The sequence below is a fragment of the Heteronotia binoei genome, chromosome 3 (genome assembly GCF_032191835.1).
Source record: "Heteronotia binoei isolate CCM8104 ecotype False Entrance Well chromosome 3, APGP_CSIRO_Hbin_v1, whole genome shotgun sequence".
Taxonomy (NCBI): Eukaryota; Metazoa; Chordata; class Lepidosauria; order Squamata; family Gekkonidae; genus Heteronotia; species Heteronotia binoei.
This window is the reverse complement of record NC_083225.1, coordinates 155,580,781-155,607,280: the sequence shown is the minus strand read 5'-3', so window position 1 is coordinate 155,607,280 and position 26,500 is coordinate 155,580,781. Positions and strand designations below refer to the sequence as shown.

At 44.9% G+C, this 26,500-nt stretch overlaps 1 protein-coding gene across 1 annotated transcript in view; it reads right to left on the bottom strand.

Moving 5' to 3' along the window:
* Window positions 1-18,305, bottom strand: part of LOC132568642 (galactosylgalactosylxylosylprotein 3-beta-glucuronosyltransferase 1-like) — an 80,254-nt gene extending 61,949 nt beyond the window's left edge. The window contains exon 1 of the mRNA XM_060234665.1: window positions 18,028-18,305. The gene's annotated coding sequence lies outside the window, so the exon portion shown is untranslated. The remainder of the gene's footprint in view (window positions 1-18,027) is intronic.
* Between the last annotated feature and the right edge of the window lie 8,195 nt (window positions 18,306-26,500).

The window sequence follows — 26,500 nt, the reverse complement described above, 5'->3', positions numbered from 1 at the left end:
TATGATCTTTCGCCCAAAATTGTAGCAAAGCAGGTTTGGGAAAGACAGAAAGGACAGAGAAAGATCCAGGAGTTGCAAAGAAGTATCACAACGCTATGAGGAAATGGGGGGTGGGGCAAGGACTGTTTCCCAACAGCATCCAAGCAGGGGCAAATAACTTGTATATAAGCGACCAAATGGCTTTCCTCTCTTCATGTAATTGTACGTGGGAGCATTTGTGGATCAGAGTCATGGATGCAGTAAATCCCATCCTTATGCTCTAAGCTACAGGATTTTTGTTGCAGTGTTATAATAGTCAGATGGTGATTAAGATTAGATTGGCACAACCATTGAAGAGGAATTGGGAGGGAGGTCATGGTTGTATGATCTGAGGAGAATAAAAATAATTTTTACAAGTCAACTTCAGATATTCAGACCGACCTCATCAACACATGGGAAAGAAAATCTCTTTTAAAGTACCTTATAAAATGGTAGAGGGCTCAGGTGAAACTACAAAAAGACGTGGCTTGTGTAAAATGACAAGGCATTCAAAATGCCATTTGGACAAGCAGATGATTATCACGAGTGATGGAACCTCATGCTAAGATTACAGAAACCTGGGAAGGAAAAAAAGGGCCCAGACTGCAAGAAGAGCTAGCTATTCACCACCAGCTCCACATCTCTTCTGTTTCTCAAGCAAAGAAAGTGGCTGGCTCTGCCCGATGCAGCAGTCTCAGTGATGAATGAGACAGCCAGGTGAGTCAGTGAGGGGAAAACAAATAGAATTAAGTGACTTGGGTTCAAATCCCTGCTCCCCTATAAAAGCTGCCAGATGAATTCTGTGCAGTCACACTCTCTCAGTGCAGCCTATCCCACAAGGTAATCTTTATGGGTAACACTGGGGCAGCTGTTTGAACCTTGTGTGCTGGAGGAAAGGTAGGGAAATCTTGTACTAAATAAACACATGTTATTGAGGGCTTTGACATAAGAAGGCAAGTGATGACTGCCACAGTGTCTAAATTAGCCAGCGTGGTATAGTGGTTAGAGTATTGGACTTGGATCTGGGAGACACAGGTTCAAATCCCCACTTTTCCCTGGAAGTTTGTGGGATGACCTTGGCCAGTCACTCTCTCTCAGGCTCAGCCTCATCTACATCACAGGGTTGCTCTTCTGCAGATAAAAAGGTAAGGGGAGTAATCCTGTAAACTGCTTTGGGTCTCCGCTGGGGAGAAAAGTAGGGATATAAATATCTAGGTAGAGAAATGATTAGGCTGCCATTGATTGATTTAGCATCAGCTGTTCCTTGAGCACAGCAAAACAGTGGCATCTTCAGATACAGACTTGTTCTTTATGCATATTCAAATTATGTATTAAGATGCACATACTTACAGAACAACAGAACATGAAAACAAGGAGAAGGGAGGGGGAGAAATTAAATAAAGAACTAATGGTACAATTTGGGGCTCTGCTGTGCATGCTACAAGGATGCTTTCTGTTCCAGATCCCTGACCCATCCATGTTGCAACCAAAACAAGACATCATTATATTGTTAATGATGTAGGGAGGATTCTGATTTAGAGGCAATCAGTAATCATCACTTATACCATCCACAGTCCAAAAATTAGTCATATTTCATCTTGAACCAGCCAGTACTTTTTCGCAGAGGGGAGAAAAAAACATTTTCCCTTACAGGCAATGCAATAACTGTATAATTTAAGGTTGTGTCGTATAACCATATTTTTTTTACATGGATCACATCATAGCTGGATAATGTGAAACATTGCCTTTCACAGAAAGAGCTTTTTCATTGCATCCAATTCGAACTTATCAATGTTTACGGCTGCACTGTAAAGGTCCCAGGAGAGTCACCGAGTGAACTAGTTACATGAAGCTTCTTTGGCTAAGATGAGTGAGATTTTGTATGCCTGTAATCTTTATTCTCTCTATAACTAAAGACAAGATACATTTTTATTCTGCCATAAGAACAGCTCCACTCAGCCTGAAAGCTTTGGAATCTGAACCCAATGAAACATATCAACATGCCTACTTTGCTTCTCACATTATGGGTTGTTCTGTATTATTAAACTGTTTTGTATTATGAAACAGAGATGGAGTGGTTTCTCCAAATATTTGGCCTTAAGGTAGCAATTTGGAAGCAAAGTAGGATTTGGGGGGCGGGGGGAGAATATGGGATATAATCAGGGCTGCTTCTATGGATGCTAATGATAGTTTCCTTAGAATCCACTGATGTTTCAGCCACTGATAGGTCTCCAGAGCAATAGTTGTAGACCTATTCAGAAATATGGGGGAACAGAGACTAAAGCTGTGGGGCCAGGAAACCACTTAGAGCTATGTATCCTACAAGGTACTTAGGAAGTCATCCACAATTCTTTCTCATTTTATCCTCACAATCACGCTGTGAGGTAGGTTTCAAATTCATGTACTGGGAGTCACCAACCTGTGCATAACAAAACTGTCTGCTAACTGCAATCTCCTACTAGAACATGGTTGTCTTGTTGCATGAATGAGGGCAACATGTGTATACACTGTACAAATACAGTTTTGGTACACACAAAGTGACTACTGGATTATTCAGAGTTTTTGTTCATGCGCATTGACACTGCATCCACATAGTAGGTATGCCTGTTGCCCCTGTTCACACAACATGGTGACCACACATATTGAAAGGACTAACCAAGTTCACCTAGAAAGCATCATGGCACTGTGAGCACTTGAATCTCAGTCTCCTAGATCCTATGTAACATTCTAATCACTACATCAAACTGGTGATTTGGGGACTGTCAGGTACAGCTGTAACTTCCAAACAAGTGGCAATGTCCCATTCATGGTTGCCTCCACATCACATCGGTCCCTCTATGACAATTTCTAGTTCTCTTTGGGACTGAAATTATGGCCCAGTGCAGGTATAACACTTAAACCATGGGTAGTGTGCCATGTGGTTCATTGCTTTAACTCTATAGCGAAACCCAGCTAATCCCTTGCCCTGAAAGCTGTATATATATTTTTTATTTCAAACAGTTATAGCCCATGTTCTCAGCCACTAAGGTTCCCACAGGGGCTACAGGCTTGTCACTTTGCAGACAGTGAAGCTGGAAAAAGAGAGGAAATAGCTTCAACCATGGCTTGCTCTGTGCTACTGCAAATGACCTTGCTTGGGAATTGCAAAAAGGGGGGAGGATTATCCTTCAAGCACTAAGTCATTCTGCTCTACATAAATGTTGCTATCTTTCTAATGATAGAGGACACAGTGGATATGGCAGACAAACAAGCAATTCCCCCCTCCCCATTTTAAATCTCAAATTCTGAGCTCGCTTGAGCCGCTCTGAGCCCACTTCGGTGGGGTAGGGCGGGATATAAATCAAATAAAAAAATAAAAAAAACTAGCAAGTAAAGCGAATCCTTTGGGCATATGCTTCAGAAAGGAGAGCTGGACATCTGAAAAGTCAAGTGTAGTGTATTTCTAGCAGTCATGAGTGACCCATGCCTAACTGTGTCAATATCTTGTTTCTTATGAAGACTGAAGACACTTACACAAACTAGAGAAATCCCAGTACAGAAAACAAAAGACAGGAAGGAAGGGAAAAGGGGATAGAAAATATACTTATCATTAGACACAACTCCCCATAGTTCAAGAAGCTGAGAGCAGAAATGCCATGAACATGAGGCACAACCTGTGCACTGCATTTGACTTTTCAGAGGTCTGAATCACCTTCCTGGGTGACCTTGATCCAGTCACAGTGCTCTCAGAACTCTCTCAGACCTACCTACCTTACAAAGTGCCTGTTGTAGGAAGGGAATGTGATTGTAAGCTGCTTTGAGACTCCTTAGGGTAAAGAAAAGCAGATTATGAAAACCTTTTATTCTTCTGCACCTGGGGCCCTGGAGAGCTGCTGCTTGTCTGAGTAGGCAATATTGACCTTGATGGGCCAACGGTCTGACTCAGCAGGAGACAGCTTTGTGTGTTCACATGTGTACAAAGGACTGTAGAACAGATATAGTGGCCTAGTCATATATGCCTTTGTCCTATCTGCTCAGTTTGAAAAATGTTCATTGTAAGCCTGTTCTATGAGACCAAATTATCAATGTGACTATAACAGCACTGCATGTGATTAATCCAGCTGTCCAACATGGCCTTCCCAGCAACCTTTGCTGGTTCCCAACTGTCCCTATTACTGATCCATCCCACACAGATTCAGACAGCAAAAGAAGTCAGTCAACAGGCTCCCAAATGGATTGCTCTGATAAGGCCTTGGGAAGAAATGAAGGTCCAAAGAGACGGCCCAAATAATGAATCCTGCCCCCTCCCACTAGGAGACAATACACAGCAGTATTTCCCATGCTCACAAAGTAGTAAACTTCTTCTACAGGCTCCTCCTTCTTTGCCTTTACCATCTGCTCAACTAGGAGGTTAAACTTTTCACAGCATGAAGATCAACTTCATCACTTGAGGCTAACTGTGATTAGCAAACTGCTAGAAAGGCACAGCTGCAGGAGACAGTTTTAATATTGATGACTTTAAGTTGTCCCTGACCTGCATAGCCCAGACCAACCCAACCTAAGTAGAGTTGGCCCCCCGTTAGGATGAGAGACCTGCAAGGATGTCCAGGCTTGTGACATAGAGGTAGGCAATGGCAAACCGCCTCTGAATGCCTCTTGCGTTGAAATTCAGGGTCAATGTAAGTCAGCACTTGACAGCACTTTCAGCCACCAGTGACTTAAGTCAGGTCATTAACACAGGGAAGGAATAATGCTTTACTAGCACTTCACTTGGGCAGATGGTATCCCTTTCCACAGATAATAAGAGCAGGAGAAGCGATCCTTGCTGACATTGTGGGTGTAAAGGAATGGTGGCGGGGCGGAGAAGTAGGGCTTTTTTCCTGTACTTGTTGGAGATATGTATACAATTGCTAAAGGGAAGACCCTGAGTGGACCTCTGCTACAAAACATACTTGTCCTGTTTGTTAAAGGGTGGGACATAATACGTTCATGAACAGCCATATACACAAAAGTTTGGGGTCTTGTGCACATCAGTAAGGATTAACGCACACAAAATTCAGTTTGCTGCAAACAGTAACATCAATCGAGTCCTACAAGAGGCCTCCTTTCCTTGAACATCTGCAGGGTAATTGCTGTTGTTATGATGCAGCTGGATACAATTCCCCCCTCCCACTTTGAGAGCCTCTCCCACAGGAGGAACCCCACAGGTGCTGGATAAAAGTCCCAGTACGCTTTTGAGTCACTCCCATGTCCATTGTTGGTGCCTGAACACAGGAGGCTTCTCTCTCTCTCTTTTGTAAAATGGATTGTGTCCATTATATAGTATTAAAAAATGCTTTGTCACCCCAGGGAAAGGAGCCATTTAGAGGGCTGCTGACAGTGCAGTTGTGTTTCTCGTGTGGATACAACTGTGCATTGATAATAAAAACAACACGGCACATTTACAGAGTGCATTCAAAATGCTCAAAGGGTATTACAAAACATGAAAATCCTTTCAATAGCCAATAGTTGTTATCCCTTCCTCACGACATGGCAGGGGTAAGGCTACCTGTGGAGCTTGCGCTCTTAGCCACTATGTTACACCAGCGCCACGGGACTGATGATGTGCCAATCTTCCAAACAAATGTTCAGTCTTATTAGCAGCCTTGCACTCTTGGACTACTCAGCATGCCTCCCCCCACACTTATATTTCTGCCAAACTCCTTAGTGCAAAAAGCCCTTGCGCTATTGATGCGCGGGGTGTGTGTGTGTGTGTGCACGTCCTGCTGCTTCCCTTTACATCAGAGGTGGGCTGCATTTTTGTTTCAGCTCCCACTCCCTCCATAAAATGGCTTGAATAGCATTCCCAAGGCAAAGATTGCTCTAAAAGTGGGGAAACGATTTATTAATGGATCTTTGGCTTGTTGGTAATTTGGACGGGCTTTGGCGTGGTGCATGCTTTAATTCAATATCAATAGACTTTCAAAACATATGATATCGGGCTTTAATTGCTATGGGTTCTTCCCCCCTTCCAACTCCCCCAAGCTTTTATTCACTGCAGAGTTAAGTGCACGGAGAGCCATGCTAAGTGGCTGCTGCTGTTCTCACAAGGCCAGTGTAGTAATCATACTCCCTGTGTGCCTGGGCCCTGGCTTGGGGGGTGGGGGGACCTTCAACTTTCACTCCACGGCATTTTGAAAAACAGTGTATTATAACCCTACCCCTTCCCCATACAGCAGTTGACACTAAGAACATAAGAGAAGCCATGTTGGATCAGGCCAATGGCCCATCCAGTCCACCACTCTGTGTCACACAGTGGCCAATACACACATATACGCACACACACACACACACACACACACACACATATATATATACACACACATATACTGTGGCTAATAGCCACTGATGGACCTCTGCTCCATATTTTTATCCAATCCCCTCTTGAAGCTGACTATGCTTGTAGTCGCCACCACTTCCTATCCATTTTAACCTGACTGCTCAGCAATTTCATTGAATGCCCACGAGTTCTTGTATTGTGAGAAAGGGAGAAAAGTACTTCTTTCTCTACTTTCTCCATCCCATGCATAATCTTGTAAACCTCTACATTGTCACCCCGCAGTCGATGTTTCTCCAAGCTAAAGAGCCCCAAGAGTTTTAACCTTTCTTCATAGAGAAATGTTCCAAACCTTTAATCATTCTAGTTGCCCTTTTCTACACTTTTTCCAATGCTATAATATCCTTTTTGAGCTGCGGTGACCAGAATTGTACACAGTATTCAAAATGAAACCACCATCGATTTATACAGGGGCATTATGATACTGGCTGATTTGTTTTCAATTCCCTTCCTAATAATTCCCAGAATGGCATTGGCCTTTTTTATTGCAATCGCACACTCTCTTGACATTTCCAGTGAGTTATCTACCACGACCCCAAGATCTCTCTCTTGGTCAGTCTCTGCCAGTTCACAACCCATCAGCTTGCATTTGTAGCTGGGATTTTTGGCCCCAATGTGCATTACTTTGCACTTGGCCACACTGAACATCATCTGCCACGTTGACGCCCACTCACCCAGCCTCAACAGATCCCTTTGGAGTGCCTCACAATCCTCTCTGGTTCTCACCACCCTGAACAATTTAGTGTCATCTGCAAACCTGGCCACTTCACTGCTTACTCCCAACTCCAAATAATTTATGAACAAGTTAAAGAGCATGGGACCCAGTACTGAGCCCTGCGGCACCCCACTGCTTACTGTCCTCCACTGTGAAGACTGTCCATTTATACTCACTCTCTGCTTCCTATTAATTAGCCAGTTTTTGATCCACAAGAGGACCTGGCCTTTTACTCCATGACTTCTCAAGCTTACTAAGGAGCCTTTGATGAGGAACTTTATCAAAAGCTTTCTGGAAGTCAAGGTAAACAACATCTATTGAGTCCCCTTTGTCCACATTTGTTCACCCCTTCAAAGAACTGTAACAGGTTAGTGAGGCAAGTCTTACAGAACCCATGTTGAGTTTTCCTCAATAACTTGTGTTCATCAATATGACTACCCATTCTGTACTTGATAATGCTTTCTACTAACCTTCCCGGTATTGAAGTCAGACTGACTGGCCTGTAATTTCCTGGATCTCCTCTGGAACCCTTTTTAAAGATGGGGGTGACATTTGCTACCTTCCAGTCCTCAGGAATGGAGGCAGATTTCAATGAAAGATTACATATTTTTGTCAGGAGATCCACAAGTTCAACTTTGAGTTCTTTCAGAACTCTTGGATGTATGCCATCTGGACCTGGTGACTTATTAGTTTTTAATTCGTCTATCAGTTGTAGGACCTCCTCTCTTGTCACTTCAATCTGACTCAGGGGTCTTTCAACACCCCTTCCAAAGTTAGTGGTTCTGGAGCGGGCAAACACTTCTCATCTTCCACAGTGAGGACGGAAGCAAAAAATGCATTCAGCTTCTCAGCCATTTTCCTATCCTCCTTCAGTAATCCTTTTACCCCTTGGTCATTCAAGGGGCCCACTGCTTCCCTGGCTGGTTTCCTGTTTCTAATATATTTGAAGACATTTTTATTGTTGGTCTTTATGTTTTTTGCAATATGTGTTGTTTGCACAAGGGACACTACTAAGGGTCCTTGTGCCAACAGAATGAAATGCTATGTTGGCACAGTGGATTTATGCCGGAGCAAGGACACTGTTGCAGATACCTGTAGTTACCCCAGCACACTTATCAGAATGTTGCCTGCATGAGGAACAACAATGAGCAGAGTCTGGGCAAGAACAGGACATAGGTGAAATCTTATGCTCCTTTAGAGATTGCTTCCACCAGAACAAGCCAACAAAAGAGATGGAGTAAAAACCTGGGTGGAGAAGGCAGCATCGTATAGCCTAATCTTGTCAGATCTCAAAAGCTAAGCAGGGTCAGTACATGGAAAGGAAACCTCGAAGGAAAGCTCTGCAGAGGAAGACAACAGCAAACCACCTCTGCTTCTCGTTTGCCTTGAAACCCGCTTGCTGGGTTGCTGTATGTCGGCTGTGAACTGACAACACTTTACACGCACACAAGGAACACCCTAGACAGCCCCCCCCCCACCTCCATCTACGAAGATGAAATCCTGAGTAATCCAGAGACCATTTCCAAGACACCTTGTGGATCATGTGCATCAAGTCATGGGGTCAAGGCACTCTCTCTCCCCACCCGCACAGAGAACTGGGAGCACACATATGGAGAGACTGATAAGAGGGAATATTGAAAGGGCATTTAGCACAAAATGGAAAACTTTGTACAAACCATGCACAGTTGAATATTAAACAGAGGAAGGGAAGATGGATAAGGCATCTTCTCAGACCGTTACTGGTATGCTGCCTCAATATTCCTGACACAGACACCTCCGGCAACTGCTGCTTCAAGGACAAAGCACTCAATTTAAGTAAGAATTGGTGGGGGAGCCTGGGCCTCCACTCCAAAATACCTCCATTGCTGGCCCCTGAGCCCGCCCCCCAGGTTAACAGAGCACTCTAACCCCAATGGTGTCTGTTCTTCCCATGCTGCAATCAGAGTGGTATGGTTTACCGACTTGACAACCTTTTAGGGACAGCCCTAGACTGTCTGGCACCATAGGCAAGGCTAACTTCTGCCCCCCCCCCCCCCCGATAACATCATCCAATTTGGCACCTCCAGAAGGCCGGCATCCTAGTTTGTCTAGTGGCGGGGCTGGCCCTGCAACCTTCCTACAGTCAACAGCTTGGAACAGCATCTCCCAGTCCTCAGGGCAAGCAGACTGCCTGCACAAAGGGAGGCCCTGTTTCAAAAGAGCAGCAGAGCCAGTGCTGACCAGCACCCATGCCATATTCTTTCTTCCAGGGTTACTCAGCAGTGGAACTAACAGTGGCTGGAAACAGAAACGCCTAGTGGCACATGGGTGCATGGTGTCTTCATTTTCCTGAAAAGGTAAGGCCTTGAACTCAGATATCACGGAGGCTTCCAGTTGAGTACACACTCACTGGATGAATGACAATTCCAGCTGTAACATACAGAATGGAAATAACACTTAGAGCAGGGGTGAGGAACAGTGGCTCTCCAGATGTTTTTGCCTGCAACTCCCATCAGCCCCAGCCATTGGCCATGCTGGCTGGGGCTGATGGGAGTTGTAGGCAAAAAAAATCTGGAGAGCCACTGTTCCCCACCCCTGACCTAGAGGGTGGCACCATTTCTTGGTTACCCATTCAAAGAGCATTCAATATTGGGCACTGTCCGCTGCAGAAGCTACCTACTGTGCATTGCAATCCCCATGTCTCTCTCTCTCTCTCTCTCTCTTTCCACAGATAAGCAGGCACCCTTCCAATAATCACATGTTATCTACCATGCAGGCCGCCAGCAAGGTCTATAGTGGTGGCAGCAGTGAGAACCCAGAGGTTCTAATCTAGGCTTGCCATTGCTTTGTTCTCATAGAGTTCCTGTGCCTTTGAAATCAGCTAGGCAGACAGATCTGTAACAGGCACTGTTCTGCCCAATGGCAGTGCAACAAAGGGAAATGCTGCCCCCACTATCTTCCTTTTGGTCATCCCACTCCCAAAGACACAAGAGCCTTGCAAGAACAAGACCCATGGTGACCTCCATTCCTCTATGTTCCTGTCAAAACTCATACCCTGATTGACATAGTTTGCGAAATCCATAACTAGCTTATCTGGGGCTCTGCTCTTATGACTGTTATCAGATAGATCATGACAGTTATCAGATAGAGAACCCTCCCCACCATACACACATACACAAAATTGTCTACTTGGCTCACACGACTTTATGATAGGATGTACTGAAAGGAACAATGGGATCTCCATCTCAGTATCCTGCAAAACTGAAGACCTGCCTCATGCTCCATGGCCTTGCAAGATTATTTGGAGACCTGCCAATTCCAGAAAGCAAGTCTCGTAGACTGCTGCTTAGCCCTGCATACTATGGAGTCCTCTCAAGGGTCCACCGTGTTTCCCCATGCTGTTTAACACAGACACAAAACCCCAGGAGGAGCCATCTGAAGATCTACAATGAGGTCCCACAGATATGAGGATGACATCCAGTTCTTGTTTTCCTTAACATCTGAGCTATATGGGTTCATGGGAGTTCTGAAGTGGGGTCTGGAGAAGATAATTGAATGGATGAGGGGCAATAAACAGACAAGAATGAAGTGTTATTAGTCAATGACAAAGCTGCTTGAGAACAAAGGAGTTGTTCCCTGAGCTGGAGAGGGCTACACTCTATGAAGGAGCAGGTTCGTAAATTGGGGTGCTGCTAGATCCTGGCCTTTGGCTGCAGGCTCAAGTAATTTTCTGTGGCATACAACACCTTTTACCAGCTTTGGCTGATATGCCTGCTATATCCCTTCCTTTAAAAGCATGATGTGGCCATGGTGGTCCATGCTCTGCTTACACCCAGGTTAGATTACTGTAATGCATTTTAACGGACTCCATCAAAGAAGCTACAGCTCTCAGTTTGCAAGACCTGAGGAAGGCTGTTAGCAATAGAACATTTTGGAGCAGGGGTGAGGTGATTAATTCATAGTCTTACAATAAGTCAGAAGTGGCTTGAAGGCACTTCACACACACAAACACACACAGAGCGTTTTATGGGGCTGCCTTTGAAAACTGTTTAGAAACTCCAGCTCATCCAAAATGAGGCAGCCATGTTATTGTTGTGAGCTGCACACAGGGATTCTCTGTGCTGAAAGAACTGCACTGACTGTCCATCTCTTTCTGGGCACGATTCAAAGTGTTTGCTCTTACCTGTAAGGCCCTACATGGCTTGAGATCAGGGTGCTTGAAAGAACACCTTCACCTGTGTTATCCATCCCACCAGTTAAGATCCTTGTCTGAAGCCCTGTTCTCTGTTCTCCTACCCCTCAGAGGGGAGGTGGGTCATGACCAAAGACAGGGCCTTTTCAGCTGTGGCACATCAACTTTGGAATGACCTCCCCATGAGGCTTGCTGGCACCTATCATGATTTTCTTTAGGTGACTGGCTAAAACATTCCCTTTTTAGTGTCTTGTTTATAATGACTTTGGTTTTTAATGCTTGTTTGAACTTGTTTTAATGCTTGTTTGTATTTTATTGTTTTAGTTGTAAGCTACCTCAAGTAGGCCTCTGGAGAGGCAGCACAGAAATCTTCTGAAAAATTAATAAGAGATGAGAGGCCCCAGGTGTTCAACATCTTTCTAATATATACTCTCCCTAGTTACTACTCTTGCGATAACTGTGATCATGTTGCTGTCGTAATGCAAAAGCTGGTTGACAGACAGCAAGGTCGGCTGGGAAAATAACCTATGGGAAGGACAATCAGCCAATGAACACGGGAGAGGTGGGCCTAGATGGGAGAAATGAGGTTAGTAAAGAAAGAAGAAGAAAGTCATCTCTGAATAGCATTGAGGCTATTCTAAGCAACATGCGGCCGTTTTAACTGGCCACAGCACTACACTGTATCAGGGTGTATGCCTTTGTATGGTTACAAGCGCATCTGGAATGATTTGCATGCTGAACCTATGCTTTCCCCTCAAAGTTATTTCTGTGCATTCCTTGGTGCTCACAATTCAATTCCAGTCTGACTTCTGGGGAGCATCTCCGTCTTCCACCAATAGCCCTCCTAACTAGGAAGATGTAGAATCTGCATGGATTGTTGTGATTGGAACAATAATTCTTCCAGCCCTTTTCTTTGTTCTAGGACAATCAGGTTATTTGGAGGCTGCTGGTGGTGGTTTCTGTGGTCTTAGTCCTCAGTTTGCAGACAGGTCAGTTACTGTCCTCCTGTCCATGGGAAAATACTGATAAGGGAAGCACTTCTGTGTGGGTGCTTCTGGGGACTGGGAATATACTTTACTTGTTGGGGGTGGATTTGAGGGGTGGCTTCTGTAACATCATGGCATTTGTGCCATTGCTGCATGCTGACTGGTACTTTCATGCATGGCTAATACTGGGGTATCACTGCAAAACATTATTGTGATCAGTGGCTGCAATGCAGTGGTTCTTTGGGAGCGGCTCTTGCTGTTATTTCTAATGCAATCACTGAGCTTTTGATTTTGTTGTTGGGAACACATGAGATCATGACTACATTCTGGAGGCATTGCAGTAGCCAGGCACAGCAAGATCATAGGAATGTTGTGCCTAGCTTGTCCTACCCAGATCCCTTCACAAGAGGAATCTTCCAGCACCAAACACGCAGGGACTAAAGACAGACAGTGGTCCCTATTCAGTCAGACTGTCAGGACCCTTTCCTATGATGCACAGCAAAAAAAATGTGGGTTTGCCACTGAACTTACACTCAACAAGGAGCTGCATATATCTTGTCTCCCCCAGTGAATGCATCTATATGATTTGTAAGTTACCAGCCACTTGCACTTTACATTTTTAGGTGCACTTTAAAAAATCTCAGATGTACATCTGAAAAAGCAGTGTGTAGCGACTTGCCAATATTCATCAGCAGCATTGCTCTAGGTCCTCACCTCAGGCTGGTAACCAAAAATGCTAACCCAGCAACTCTTGCTCTCAGCATGAAGTACCATTCTGAGTTTCAAAAAAGCTGGCCACAAAGTCGTTTACCTGCTGCATCTTTCATTAGCAGCATGCCCAAAGAGCAAGTATTCAAAGATTTCAGGTTTTCACGGCTGGTAACATCATTAGGGTTTGTAGAATCTTTCGGGTTCAAGTGCCGTGTTCTACTGGAGAAAGTTTTCCTTCCAGACGTTTCGTTCTCAGCTGCGGAGAACATCCTCAGTGGCGTTGCAGCCGGAGCAGGCGCTCTGACCTTCTTGGCTGCTGTGCATTGAGTGGGGCCAGGGCTGCTGGAGAGCTGCTATTTATAGGCTGGTGGGGGTGTGATGAAAGGGCAATTGGTTTGTGGATGTGCCCATTGTTTGGTGGGGCTTCCTGGAAGGGTAGTGATAAGGAAACTGGCTGTTGAATGTGACCATTGTTCTGTGTTAATTGCTGGGAGGGTTGGAAGGGGTGTGAAGATAAGGAAGATGGTTGTTGACTGTGCTGATTGTTCTGTGTAATGTGCTGGTTGTTCTGTGACTTTCTGCAATTTATAGTCTGTATGTGCTGATTGTTCTGTGTAATGTGCTGGTTGTTCTGTGACTTTCTGCAATTTATAGTCTGTACAGACTATAAATTGCAGAAAGTCACAGAACAACCAGCACATTACACAGAACAATCAGCACAGTCAACAACCATCTTCCTTATCTTCACACCCCTTCCAACCTTCCCAGCAATTAACACAGAACAATGTCACATTCAACAGCCAGTTTCCTTATCACTACCCTTCCAGGAAGCCCCACCAAACAATGGGCACATCCACAAACCAACTGCCCTTTCATCACACCCCCTCCAGCCTATAAATAGCAGCTCTCCAGCAGTCCTGGCTCCACTCAATGTACAGCAGCCAAGAAGGTCAGAGCGCCTGCTCCGGCTGCAACGCCACTGAGGATGTTTTCCGCAGCTGAGAACGAAACGTCTGGAAGGAAAACTTTCTCCAGTAGAACACGGCACTTGAGCACGAAAGATTCTACAAACCCTAATAAGCAAGTATTCAGATCAGCACATACTACCAAAAGGCATCTTGGCCATTCTGACACAGCAAAGACCACTCTGAAGACCAGCCTACTCAGGTTTCTGCTGCTGACTCACATTTCTCATGCACTCCTTCAGGGACATATTCACAAATGCCACTGGACAATAAAACCTCCTGTTGACTATTCAAAATGCTTTATCAACTGGATCCAGGTTTGTCAGATGCCGGTTCAGCTCTCTGTGAGTGAGCACATTGGGTCCAGGTTCTGCCTCAGAGTACATATGTGCAGAAACATAGGCTCCAACACATGCAGTAATATCTGCTCACTTTGTCCAGAGCTACTTATCATCCCATTTTCTTCCTTACTTACTGACCAAAGTATGTCCTGACATGGACTAGCCCAAACTCATCAGATCTCAGAAGCTAAGCAGGGTCAGTCTTGATTAGTATCTGGATGAGAGACCATCAAGGTTGTTACATGGAGGCAGGTAACAGCAAACTGTCTCTGAACGTCTCTTGCCTGGAAGACCCTATGGGGTCTTCGTAAGTCAACTGTGGCTTGACAGCAAAAAACAAAACAAAACCCAAAATGTGACTCCCAACAAAATTTCCCAGCTTCCTCCATTCTCAGCACACAACGTCCACTCATTACACACATACTTCACCTCTGTTAGATTCACCAAAAAGTATGTCCTACTATTCTCATTTGGGCATCCCTGGAACTACGGTAACTCTATCCATGCACTGTCATCTTGACCCCTGCTTCCATTTTCTCCCCACTTAGGATCAATTCACACATTATCCAGCAACAAATATAGGACTGCTACCAAGAAAATCTCAGCTGCCAATAAGCCCACCTCTTTGATGAGTGTGTACCTATGTTACAAACAAATTTCCAAACTCTTATAGTCACACATTACATTTCTAGGCATACACCTAGAACACTGGATTGGTTCAGACATCCCGCAAAACCGCAGTTCAGTTACACAAACTGTGGTTAATGTGAATGAATGCAGGCCACTTCACTAGCTGCAACTAATCAGAGTCCTCCAAACCAAACTTTGAGATCAGTTTATTACGTCTGATGTCTGAATGCAGGTACCTGGATTTAATTCTGGCTTGGTCTCTAGATTATGCTCATTTAGATCACAGAAATAAGGGAATCAAATCAGCATTCGTTGAAGAAAATCAGGACATCAGTGCTTAGTCCTGGCTTCCCAAAACAGCTCTGCTCTTTATGTTATATCTGAACTGAACCATAATGTGTTATGATGAGATCCAGAAGAACATAAGGCTGCATGGACCTTTCCGTTCCCAGCCCCTTTCAGGATGAGCTCTGGCAGAGATGTCAATCAAAAGTTTCTCTAAGTCCCACCCTGGACAAAAAATATATTATGAGGTCCATCATTGTTTTTAGAAGCCAGAAAGATGAGTTTTTCTTGCTTTTTACTCTACAGAAACAAAATAAGTATGTCCCTTTTGTATTTGTTTTTTGGACAACAGGTTGAGGGGCCTTTTTTAACAGAGGAAAAATGGGTGGTGGGGATCTGAACTTCAATGCTCATGTTGCATCAAGTGTTCCCTCTAAGCTGAGTTAGTGTGAGCTAGCTCACAGTTTTTTAGACCCCAGCTCACACATTTTTGTCTTAGCTCAGGAAAAAGGGCCCCAGAGCAAACTAATTTATGCAGCAGCTCACAGCTTTAATGCCAGTAGCTCACTACGTAGAATTTTTGCTCACAAGACTCCACAGCTTAGAGGGAGTATCGGCTGCATCCCATCCTGGTATCATTTTGAAAGAAGCACTCATATCCACCATGTGACACAGGGAAGTTTTTAAAAATGTATTACTCCTGCAGAAGATCATACTAGAGGCTTTCTCTGCTAAACCAGAACTAAATCTGCAGGTGCCACTGGTAGACCCTTGCCTCTCACGGCTGACCAGTGCCCATCATTCTCAAGTGCTTATTCTTTCTCTTCCAGCCTCTCCCCCTTTGTCTGGATGGTTATTCCAGTTTCTGTGCCCTACACAGCAGGCCCTCTGTATCCCTGCCGCCTTGTAACCCCCTAAGATCTAAGAGGCTGTTCAACTTTCCTCAGAGCACATCTCACTCTTGAATTTCGACAGCCACAGCAAATGAGCTAGATTGGAATTGGATTTATCAGCCCACATCTCATCAGAGCTGCAGTGGCCTCTCCTCCTTAGTCCCTGTTCTGGGCCATCTTGATCAGAAAAATAATTGGGGAAATGGGAGGCTGCTTATAGCAGCAAATCAGAACCAGGCTGCAAAGTACTAAATCCCCTCCAGTTTGTTGCACAGGGGAAACCTCCTTCCTCTGCCACAGAGGTAAAACAGAGGCAGAAAGTGTTATTCACGATCCATCGCTTGCCGTTCAGAGCGTGCAAGATCAGATCCTTAGACAAATCTGAATCAAACAAATAGTTTTCTGTGCTTTCAAACAACCACGTAGCAGGGAGATTTTCAGGTGATAAAGGTTTTATCGCTGCAACACGGTGATGGGAACTGCACTTCTTACAACTTCCCCTTGGCATGCAGATTTTCAAGCCACAGGAGCATCCAGAAGGCAGCCAGCTCTGTGCGTATCCCCAGACATTACAGCTCATACACATACCTACTGTTTGGAGTCCACAGACTTGCAAGGATTAAGACTTCCAGCTGCAGGATCACGTTTGTACAGTGACTTACAATCTTAAGATTCTCACTGACACATCCTTTGCACAAAGAGCTTTGTCTGTGCAACATCTCAGGACAGATTTTGCTCAGGGATCTGGTTTCCATGCTTGTGCTGGGTCCTGGACCATTCCTGTGCATGCAGGGGTGCTTCCCACCTCCACAAATCTGAAACTAAAATGGTTCCCTGCACCTCCTGGCCTTGGAGAAGGGCTCCATGTCAGAAAGTAAGGATTCTGGCCAGGACCACTGAGCCTTACCTTTCTGTTTTTGGAAATTAAGTTTCGTTTGCACCTGCTGCCTGGCACCTCCCCCTCCCTTACATTTCTGGTCTGAGCAGGACGGCCAGAAAAGTGAAACTATTGCTTCTGTCAAATCCATCCCAAACAAAGCTGTTAACGCTTGTGCAGTAGACAGCGAACAAGATCAACAGTGACAAGGGCAAAGATAAGCGAGACCCCCAGAATATTTGATTCTGTTTAGTTGTCAAATGGTGCCCTGACCCTATACCAGCTTTCAGAGTTTGTCTGGGTAAAATGCATCCTGCCAAACCATCTTCCTGAAATTTTATTTCCTGCATCTTGGAATACCTTTTGCAGTACTATGGCCCCCTCAACCCACCAGCCAGTGGGGGCAGAACGTGTTTTCCTCAGTCCTTTCCAAACATGCCAGGAGACTTGTGCTGGCATTAGCGAAGGCAGGGACAGAATAGGTCTCTTGCCTGCTGTTCTCTGCCAATGCTTTGTTCTTTCTCAGGAGGTGAGTGAGTGGGCTTCTCAGCTATCTTTACTAGCACATCCCCTCCTCCCTCCCATCAGTAAGACATAAATGAAACATCTCAAATAGAGGTCAAGGAAGGGTTAATCAATTCATTGAGACAATATTCGTTTAGATGCTGTTCCTGGCGCTTAAACAGGAGAGATCTCGATAAAGGCAGAAAGCCAAATCTAATCCTTTTTTCCCTCAACAGAGGGGGGCGCAGCAGGGATGCTCGGACTGGGCCGGGGGCACGATGCGGGAGATGATTTGATCCCTGATAAATAGACTAAACAAGCCCCCCCCCCAAAAAAAACCCCAAGTAACCAAATTCACAGTCTAGATTTCTTTTTGCAGAGCATCTTTCAAAGTTCACTGTGTCCAGCCTGTCCCATCGCTAGCAGAAAGTGGGAAACACAATGTATTATTCTTCAAATGTTGTGTGCGGCACAGAGAGAGAGAGAGAGAGAGAGAGAGAGAGAGAGAAAGACTACCAAGGTCGTTCTCCCCCTCCAACATCTCTTTTTAAAAAGCAAGATCCATTCGTGTCCTACCTGAGAAAACCCTGCGCCAGTTTGCTTCATGGAACAGTCGCAAGGATCTCCAGGAGCACCCGGGCGGGAGATCTACCGGCGACCAGGCAGCACGGGAAGGGGAGGCAGGCAGGTGTCCGTCCGGCTTGCAGGTCTGCCGGCAGCGGGTGCAGCACGTGCCCCCCAGTGGCGGCCGCAGCGGTTTCCTGGACGCTTCGACTCCTGGGCTGGCTCTTTGCAAAGCCTCTCACCGACTGGAGAGAAACGGATTTCAGGAGCTTCCTTACAAAGCGGCGCTGCTGAACGCTTGGAGCTCGGTGTGGAAGGAGGCGAGGAGATTTCTTTAAGGGCGTCCTGCTCGATCGCCGCCGGCGGACTGGGTTGCCACAGTGGCTGGGCCACCTTAAGAGGGGAAGCGGGCTGAGAGCGAAAGAGGCAACCTGAGCAAAACGTTACACGGCTTTTCTTCTATGGTGCAGAACATAGGCGGGCAGGAAGAGTTTCCCCCTCCGCCGCCCCCCCCCCCATGCAATCTTTATGGGCAGTGGAATAAAAACCCCTTGCGGTTTATTCCGTAGGTCACCAACAGTGTTCTCTCTAAGCTGAATCAGTGTGAGCGAGCTCATAGTTTTTTTAGCCTCCAGTTCACACATTTTTGTCAGCTCAGGAAAAAGGGCCCCCGAGCAAACTAATTGATGCAGCAGCTCACAACTGTAATGCCAGTAGTAGTAGAAATTTTTGCTCAGAAGACTCCACAGCTTAGAGGGAGTACTGGTCACCAACGGGTTCTTCTGCTCTCAGGAGCACCAACACGGGACAGAATCCATAACCCCCGCGCACCAAATAACCCTTGGTGTGTTCTTTTTTCTTTAAAGTGAGGTTTTGTGGAGGGGCGTGAAGCTGCCCTTTGCTTCTTCTCATATTAAATCCTCCGAGTAGAAATGTATAAAGTGACTTGAGGAGTATCTTTTTTCAGACGTAATGGTTAAAACGCGAGTCAGAGCCTGTCTTTTGAGGCCTGGTTTGAACGGACCACTGCAGGACCCGGCCTGGAGTCTGAGAAAAAGGCGGGCGATAAAGCAAAGCAAATAACGCTGGTAGTGGTGATGCGGTGGAAGTTTTAGAGCTATTTATCCTTCTGCACTTTGACCATTGCTGTAAGAAACGGCGGTCACTCACAGCGGGACTCCTCTCAGACTGGGCGGACAGGCGGTCGCGGACTCCCTCCTGGGGGCCCCTTCTCCGAACCGAGGAGGTTGTGGGCACGACGTTGGGCAATTTTCCATGCCCCGAAGCAACGTGTGAACAGAACTAATGTCTCTGGTTATCTGAGGAAAGGAGTTTGAGTTGACTCTCAGCAGTTTACCTTAGACATCTTGTTAGTCTTTCAAAGGGCTACTGGATTCGAATCTTGCTCTTCTTCTACGCAATAATATGCAGCCATTCACTATTAATACATGACTGTACACGGGCATTTTGGAATGAGCATCTATCACGGTTGCAATGCTACACATTTCTGGGAGTCAGCCCCGCTTAATAAAATGCGACTTTCTTTTGAATAGATCTGTTTAGGCTTGCGTCCTTTGCCACAGAACGCACACTCGCCACAGTAAATAAGCCTGCAGATCCTCTGAAGCAGGAAGACCCGCCGCCTCTTACTCTCCTGTCCAGGTCGGCTGAGCAGGAGGGGGAAGAGGGGAGGCCAACAGGCCGGATCTTCGTACTTTCGCAGCTTGAAGACCATTTGCAGCTGGCCTCTCGCTCTCCTTTCCAGCTCCGCCGGGGGAAGGCGCCCTCCACTGCAAGTCGGGGGAAGAGTCCCCAGAGCGGCCCTCCCCACGCTACGGCCTGCCAACCCCCCTCCCCCCCATTAGCTAACTGATTCACAACTGTTGAACCAAAAAGTTGTACCTTATTAACCAGTTGTCAGATTTAAAATAATAATAATGTGCCACACGGTAATTGCGGATGGCAGATACCATCTTAAAAGAGAGACACCTCCCCCCCTTCCATGAGCTTTCAAAGACTTCTTACAAGATTATATGGGACAAGCATCTGAAAACAGTTGTTTTTTCCCTGCAGAAACATTGTTTTATTCATATCGATTGATTCTGATTTAATTAATTGACCAAGGGTTAATTGTCTAATTGGGTGACAGCCTGAATTTGCAATGTGTGAGTCTGCCCTGACTGCAAAGGTAAACTGGCCAGTTCCGGGTGGTTGGGAAATACCTGGAGATTTTGGGGGTGGAGCCGGAGAGGGAATGGAATTCAATGAGGTATACTGCCATAGAGCCCACCTACCAAAGGACCCATTTTTTCTAGGTGGAGTGATCTCTGCCTTCTGGAGATCAGTTGTAATAGTGGGAGATCTACCATCACCACTTGGAGGCTGGCAACCCTGGACTGCTGCAGGGAGCAAAACTACCTGCTACTTTTTATCAGGATACATAACGACTTGCAAGCTTTAGCACTCTCCAGAGCCCTTCATCAGGCTGAATATTGTTGAATTTATTGTATTCTTAATTAATTTTTTTTAATTTACTTCATTTATGCTCTGCCTCTTTTGCCCCAATGGGGACCCAAAGTCACTTACAACATGGTCCTTCGATTTCATGCTCATTTCAACACCCCTGTTGCTCCAGATAAGGACATTCTCCAACTTGCCTAATTGGCATGCTCATATACAGCTCAATGACAACAATGAGCTCGAAGTGAAGGACTGTTCATGGTTCACAGGTGACACCAAAAAGGTGTTAAGGTTATCATGCGAATGGGTTATTGTCTTCAGACCAATTAACTGCATATTGGAGAATTCTGAACTGTATTAAAGACATTAATGCAAAAATGCATTAAAGGCTGTCACATGAATGCAGCTATGCCTTGGGTCATTGCCTTCAGTCAAATTAACTGCGTATTTGAGAATTCAGAACTGTATTGAAGTCATTTGTATGCACATGCAAACAGTGGGAGGGAATAAAGGGCCAAAACATCCAAAATTGTCTGCCTTAATCCACTTGGCATTAATCCCTATTAGATTATTTTGAATATGCATTTTGCGTGGCAGTTTCTCACATCTCCATATAATGGAGCCAGCAGCCTGCTGTTGTGAGATCTGTTTCCTAGACTGGTGTAAGCAGGGCTGAAATTGCAAAATTGCTGAAATGGAAAATTGTATGAATTCCTTGTTTTCAGACATAATAGATCAAATGTGTATGACTGGGAATCCAATAAAACCCAGGTCTGGGGCACCAATCACACACCACAGAATTTAATTTTCTAGTCATGACACCTGCAGATACCTTGCACCAGCCTTCAAGCTACGCAATGCGTATGTGATTCTCCCCATCCCCCTTTTGTTTCAGCTTGAATAGTTAGTTGTTCCTGATACTGGGTAAAAAGTCTCTTTCACGTAGAAGGGCTTTTCAGTGCACATGAGAGGGCTATGAACTAGCACATGGGTATCAAGGCCAAGCACAGCAGCGGGGCTAAAAAGGATGGAGGGCCCACCACCTGCTCTCTCCTGGTGGCAGTAGGAGAATGCAAGGGAAAACAAAAGTTATCTACTTTCTTTTTCCATCATAAAATGGATCAAAGGCTCAGAGGCCCCCATGTGACACTACTGGGGTCTCTTGGGCAGACTCCTGGGTCCTGAGTTGAAGACAGGGAGGGAGTGGACCTCTGACTTATGCTTTTTAAAGCTTCAAACATCAGTGGAGCTAACAAGAATGTGCAAGAGGTACACTCCTGCCTCCGGCATGGCCTCAGCAGAGATATGGGGTGCAGAAGTTGTTCCCTTTTAAAGATTCATTATTTCAGAACATTAAGAGCAATGAATGCATGCCATTCATTATTAAGCAAGCTTTTTAAAAATAGATATTTAGATATGTTGGTCCCCCAATTCACATTCAGTGCTTCAAAACATTGTTTACTATGTATAAGTCAGATAAACATGCTAAATCAGATCACACACAATTTAGGACACTGGAAAAATTATTCATTTTTCTGCAAAATGGGCCACAAGTAGAGAGGGAAAGCCATGACTGAGATTAGAGGAGGGTGTTGTAAAGGAGGGGGCAGTGCATGTTGTGTGCCCAGAAGCCCTTAAAAATCTGCAGCCAGCCATGATGGAGCATGTGCTGAAATGCTGATCACTGTTCAGTCCAATGGACTAGACAGAAACCATGTCATCCAAACCATGCCAATACTGACAACAGTCCCCATGGGAGATGCCACTTCTTGCTGGAAGTGCCTCCCTCAGCTCTTCCCATTTATCATTATTGGCACCAGAAGAAGCCACTGTCTGGAAACACCTTAGGACATGTTTTATAATAAAAAAGTTGATTAAATTTGAATAAATCTGCACATGGATGAGTAACAGCACTGGTGGAAAATACCAATTTCCTGAAGAAAAATCCATACATTAACAAGCTATGATTGCCTTAAAAGAAGAGGAATATAGTATTTTATGACTGTGAGTCCACATGGCATCTGACTAGGCTCTGGGAAGCCCAGGTTTGAATTCCCACTCTGTCACAGAAATCTGCTGGGTGACCTTGGCCCCGTCACTTTTCCTCAGCTTAGCCTACTTCATAGGGTTGTTGTGAGGCTAAAATGGTGGAGGCTAAGAATGATGTTGTATGCTGTTTGGGGTCTCCAATAAGGAGATACGTAAGATGTAAATATCCAAATCAATAAATGTGCCATTCTGCAATCAGGATTTGCAAACAAACAACTCCTCCCCATTTTTTTTACTTCATTTCCAGTCTGCCTTCTAGCTGCTGTTAATTTATTTTTATTTTTATTTTATTTAGAATTTATATCCCGCCCTTCCCACGAATGGCTCAGGGCGGCTGTCATCACACATACCTCTCCCTACATTTGCTCTGTTAACAGTCAACTTAGGGGAAGAACTCATGCTATAGGAATGGCAAAATGATATAATTATTTTTTAAAGTAGGGATAAACAAACCTGCTGCCATAGTTTATGAGAAACTGGCTTTGTTAAGCAAAGAAACAGCTGCAGTCACAGGATGAAGATCTCTGGCTACCAGAATAGTTTCTTTTTGCACATTAATATTTTATTCCTAACACTGGCCAAAGCTGATTCTTTAAAAGACCAGTCATATTTATTACTATTTGTCTAGAATGAAGGTACGCAAAGAGCAGCCAAACCAATATTTGGCTCTGTGGGGTCCTTTCGCTGATTCCCCCCCCCCCAGTCACAGCTGACTTAAGGTGACCTCATGGGGTTTTCAAGGCAAAAGAAGTTCAGAGGTGATTTGCCATTGCCTGCCTTTGTATTGCAACCCTGGACTTCCTTGGCGATTTCCTCTCTAAATATCAACCAGGGCTAACCCTGCTTAGCTTCTGATGAGATGAGACTAGCCAGTAGGGTTGCCAGCCAGGCTGAGAAATACATGGCGATTTTGAGGGTGGAGCCTGACGAGGGTGGGGTTTGGGGAGGGGAGGGGAGTCTGCTTCCCAAAGCAGCCATTTCCTCCAAGGGAATTGATCTGTGTTGCCTGGAGATCAGTTGTAATAGCGGGAGTTCTCCAGCCACCACCGGGAGGCTGGCAACCCTACTAGCCAGGGGTATCTAGGTCAGGGCTTTCTGATGTTTGCCTCTGAGCCATATGTGCTCTTTCTTTTGCCTGTGTCATTTGGACGGCACTGGTTTGAGAAGGCTGTGCAGCGAATGCTGTTCCCTGCAGGATCGCCTGGGCAAGGTTCTCTGACATCCTCATCCATCCTAGCCCAGCCCCAGCTGTGTGGCGTAATGAGAAGCACAGCCCCATCTCTAACCCCTGGCCCTGCTTGGCTGGGCTCTAGCAGAGAGATATAATTGACACTGCTGTACATTCTGGGCAGCTTCAGCTACCCAGGGAGAAAAGTCACGTATTGTGTGCGTTTGTATGTGGAGAAAGCCCAGGACAGTGGTAGTTTTGCTGTAATGCATCCAATATATCAGCTCTTGACTTCCAGACAGCCATCTGCTCTTCTGCCTCCCTCAAAGCAAAGGGTAGGACTAGTAGGGATAATCACATTTGGGAAAGACCAGGGCACCATTTAGGGAAAACCGTGATGGTGATGCATGTGTGCTTATTCTTCAGTATTTCTGGCTTATTCCCTGGTTTCTTCACTGAGCAGCCTTCTGTTTTGAGCAATTAAATACATCTGAGTACTAGAAGTTATAAATCTCTTTGCTTAAAAAGAGAGCGTACAGCTACCAGACCATGTTGATAAAATCACTTTAATTATTATGAGCTCTCATAAAAAGTAGCCTTATCAGATACTTTTAAAAGGCACACAAAAATGTATGTGTATGTATAATTAATAGTGCAATTCTGAATATTCCTAATAGTGTGATTTTAAATATTCCTAATAATTACTATAGGGAGGTTCAGTGGGACTTACTCTTTTCGAAGTAGAGAATAGCTGCCCAAAGCTTTTTAAATCTTGTGAAGAATCTTACCGGTTCCTCCAAAAAGCTGCAACGGTGCCCCTGGGAATAGCTTTCTGCCATAACCTTCTGTCAAAGTGGATGCTCGATCTCCCATCCCCCACCTCTAGGGAAATCTTTTATAGATTTACACCTCATTCTAATCTGCTTTTGCACCCCAGAGACACAGAGAAGGCTTGTTTCTAAATTTTTCATATGGCAAAAAAAACAAAACAAAACACAATTTTATTAGGAACAGGGTGGTCCCAGAGGATTGGGCTGTAGCTCTGTTGACTTGAAGCATTTTCACAAGGCAGTGCACTGAGCTTTATGATCAATGATAACAACTCCTAATGAATAATAAAGCCACAGTACAAGTGTCTAGAGCCACCCTATATGGATTGACTGCCATTTTTATTTAAAGTTTACTGTCATTTTTAAAAACATGTAATATAAAACACTTGCATCAAACAGCTCCACCCTCCTATAAACTCAGGGATGAACACAGGAATATTTATAAAAGGGGAGGGGGTGGGAAAAACCCCAATAAATAACACTAACGTCCCAAAGGAAGGGCGTTCTGAAGGTAAAAGATATCCAAGCAGTTACAAGCAAGTATAATATCGGGTTTCACGAATCTTTTGATTCCCTCATCCCAGTCTTTTAAATACTGTTTTTCTCTCTTCACTGCTAAGTCCAATAGTACTTCTTTCCAGATTTCTGCTTGTGGTAGAGTTACTGATTTCCAGTGTTGCAGGATGAAGCTTTTGGCAATAAAGCACCTTTTTGAAATCCAGGGTTGTGGTTACCATGTGGGAAATCTCAACCGGCCCTTATTAATGAAATAGTAGTAGGCCGAGCCCCCTCCCCCCTTATCTTGTTAGCTGTGTTTCTTTTTTTAGCTTTCTTTTTTTTTTTTGGTACATTCATTTTCACAATTTTTGGGCTTTTTGTATCCTAGACTCCAAGAGTATCCTAAGTTGTTTATAGAGATCCTCCTTCAACTTTTAGACTTTCTAATTATCTTGTTTTTTCTGTTCACTACAACCTTGCACACTTTGTGATGGAGTGAGCAACTCATCATGCCTGGACATTGGGGGTTGCTACATCACTCTAAGTGTGAATAGGTGTTACCTCCTTGATTGGGATGCCTCTCTTTGTCTTAACTAGAGTTGCCAGGTTTGGGTTGGAAAGAGGCCTTTTGCAGGGCCTGTAAAACAGAGCTGTTCTACCAGGCTTTTGGATGAGGTGGCGGGTATCTATTAGATTGGTTGGCTTCCTCTACTGTGCTGTTCTGCTGTACCATTCTGCTATACCATCCTGTTATACCATCTTGCTGGACCATCCTGTTGTACTTCTACTAAATACTGTAACTGGTTTTTATTGTGACGTTACTGTGATTTTATTGTGAGTTCATTTTTACTATGATATATGCCGCTCTGAGCCCCCATGGGAGAATGGGCAGAATATAAATAAAGTAATAATAATACCTGGAGAGTTGGGGGTGGAGCTGGAAGAAGGTGGGGTTTGGAGAGGGGAGGGGCCTCAGCATGGTACAATGCCATAGAGTCCACCCTTCAGAACAGCCATTTTCCTCAGGAGAGCTGATCTCTGCCAGCTGGAAATCAGTTATAAAAGCAGATCTCCAGGCCCTACCTGGAGGATGGCAACCCTAAGAGTTGTTCTCTGATTACACCCCCACACACACACACACACTTTACATGGCCTTTCATAGAGACAATGTCTCTCCGGTCTTTCCTGTAGATGCAGTGCCTGCATAATTCCATACACGTGATAATGGTTTAGCTGGCTATTTGTGATAGGGAACATCTTTTTATTTTTGGCTCCTTTCTCTCCTTTTGACTGAAATCTGAATGTGAACTGAATCTACTTGAATAAATGTAAGTTTATTTTCTTTGCAATATACTTCTTGGGATATTTATTTACTGCACTCAGTATCCTGCTTCGATGACTGGGCAAAACTCAACTATATTAACCAAATATCCCAATACTTCGGTCATGCATCGATTCAAGGAGCAGAGTAAAGATAACA